We start from the raw sequence: 2,858 nt of genomic DNA on the forward strand, positions 1-2,858 counted from the left end.
CAAACTTCCCAAACTTTAAATTAGACGCCCTCCTATGACTTGTGGTGCCTGCCCTTAGCTTTATAGTTGACAATGATCCGGTGATAATTCAAGGATTCAATGGTTCAAGGTTGTAAAATTACATTTAGACACAGTTTTCTCTATGCTATTTAAAAAAATGTATTGAGTCATAAAAATAAAATAAATAAATTAAAATTCAATAAAAATCCAATCTAGAAAAACCTATTTCCACTTTTTTACAGGATTGACTACTATGAGCCGTAATAGCTCAGTTGGGAGAGCGTTAGACTGAAGATCTAAAGGTCCCTGCTTTGATCCCGGGTTTCGGCATAAGTAGGTCCCCGTTTTAGGTTAGTAGTACGGCTGCTCACTTCTCCTAATGTATATAGGATGGGTCAAATGCAGAGGCCAAATTTTGTTTCATGTATGTAAAATGCTGTAAATGCTGTATATAGTCTGAAATGACAATAAAGACTGATATTTATTTACAATTGGCTTTTGATGAGGTTCCCCAAAAAGACCATCAAAAGGCTTCAGCTTATTCAAAAAGCACTTCATAATAAATAAAAACTCCCCAATTTTGTAATAGTCACTACAATATGTAACTATTTATTACAAAATGTGGGAAAATGTATTTTATATTGAGTTATACAGACAACAATGTTTTCTTGTACATTCATACTGTCAAAAACAATGATTAGCAACACAAGAAACCAAAATATTCATAAACAAATAAAAATATTTCCTTACTCCAGACAAAGATTGGACAGAAGTACATCTTTTTGAGCAGTTTAACTTTAGACGTTAAACAATCTGAGAATATAACTTAAATCAAGCAGTTGAGTGGGAGTGGGACTAAGAAAAACAAAATCTGCAAATAAAAAATGATGAGTAAATAACCAAAAGCAATGAGGTTTTCAACTGACAGCAGTTAAAGGTTAATTGATATAGTCCAATAAGGAGAACTCCTGAACTGGCTCTTTAATCCCTATTAGCTTTACTTCATTGTTCATTGAAGCACAGTGTTTTCAATTAACAATTTAATTATTGATGAAGCACCTGATCAAGCTCTGTTAATTCATTTAATAACGAAAAAACAACTCTCATCGTTGCTTTCACTCATCTTTCTTTGCTCTCCTCCCCTGCTCCCTTTGCCCCTTTTCTGTCTTCCTCTTTTCCTTCTCATTCTGTTCTCTTTTTTCACCTTCTCCCTCAACTCAACAGAGTCAAAATAAATTAAGTAAATTAAATTAACTTAATCCTCCAAAAAATGTGGAGTCACTTTATATTCAATTTATGAATTAAACCTAATTAAAAATAATTGTAATAATTTATTATTTTTAGTGAACTTAAATGTGTGAATTATTTTAAGTGGTTTTAATTGGTGATATTATGCCAGTTTGTTCCATTTGACTTTATATAATTTCTTGCGCCACTGTGCTATAACGCTGATGATTAAAGAAAACATTTATTCATACCAAGACATATTTAAATAAGTTAAATAAGTTTGGATAAATGCTGCATATAACCGTAATATACTTATTTATAATTAATTAAGTTCAATTAACCGAATGGAATTGGTCAAATTAACTTAACTTACTTACCATTAAGTTACCTTCACAAATACTTTCAAAAATTACTTGTACTCAAAGCAGATATTTTCCTCAAACAGGTAATGTTTAACTCATTGGGTTTTACAGTTTATGTTTGTATTAAATCTATTTATAAAGTGCATTTCATCTATTGAACAGAATAATCTTAACAAAGCCCTCCTGGTCTGTGGTGTTCTATAACTTTCTGTCTGTCTGTCCTCTACTTATGTAGCCTCTCATCATTTTCCTTCATTGTATCCTCTGCATCCCCTTCCATCTAACTCATCTTTTGTTTTGAACCGTTGCTCTTTTTCATCTTTCTCTCTCCCTGTTTCCATGTTTTTAAGTCTAAGTGACTAATGGGGACAACAATTTCTGAAACTGATTCAGTATTGAGCTACATTGTTGCAGCCAGTGAGCACTGTCTAAATGTGGAAAGAATATCTAAAGAGATAGATCTTTTTGTTAAGGAGTGAGATCACTTTGTTTAACCAGAAAGCCATTATATCGGCCTTGTAATTTATTCACAGATTTTTATTCGTGTCTACTATTTTTGTCTTCAAGGTGTTGTGTACATTGGTTGTTTTTGGAAAACACTATTTTTAATAATTTCAACTCAGTGCCAGAGTGTGTAATATGGTGGAAATCCTGTATAATAGGAGATACAGGTAACATATACTGTATTATTATTTAATAGGTCTGTCTACACAGAGCAGTTTCAACACTGGATTAAATTCACAAATTGTACCTATTTAGTGCCCTTCTAGTCTTCCAACCACCAAACCCTCTAGACTACATTCACATTCACACACACTCATACACTGATGGCAACAGCTGCCACACAAGGTGCCAACTGCTCATCAGAAACAAACAAACATCCATTCACACACATTCTTACACCAATGGCACAGCATCTAGAGCAATTGGGGGTTCAGTATCTTTTTCAAGGATACTTTGACATGCAACAGGAAGAGTTGAAAACAAACTTCTGATTAGTCAACAACACGCTCTACATCCTGAGACAGATTTTTTTATACGCCATAATACGATATGATATCATATGATATACAGTCAGGGTTGGGAGGGCTAGTATAAGTTAAATAAAAGTATCAATTAGAGTTGAGCCGGATACTTGGCTGAAACGAGTATCCGGTATGGTAAACACTTTTGCCGAGTACAAGTATTTATACGAGTAATACGAGTCATATCTGTGCCGGATTGAATAAAAAATAAAAAATCCTCATTGGGTAGCTGACTGTGTCTGCG

At 33.4% G+C, this 2,858-nt stretch overlaps 1 non-coding gene across 1 annotated transcript; it reads left to right on the forward strand.

The window, feature by feature from the left end:
* Positions 1–257: 257 nt before the first annotated feature.
* trnaf-gaa lies at positions 258–330 on the forward strand. The gene has a single exon. It is a non-coding gene; the product is annotated as a tRNA-Phe (tRNA).
* The last annotated feature ends 2,528 nt before the right edge of the window (positions 331–2,858 follow it).

Source organism: Morone saxatilis, unplaced genomic scaffold, assembly GCF_004916995.1.
Source record: "Morone saxatilis isolate NCDOM2014 unplaced genomic scaffold, NCSU_SB_2.0 Contig17, whole genome shotgun sequence".
In the NCBI taxonomy this organism is placed as follows: Eukaryota; Metazoa; Chordata; class Actinopteri; family Moronidae; genus Morone; species Morone saxatilis.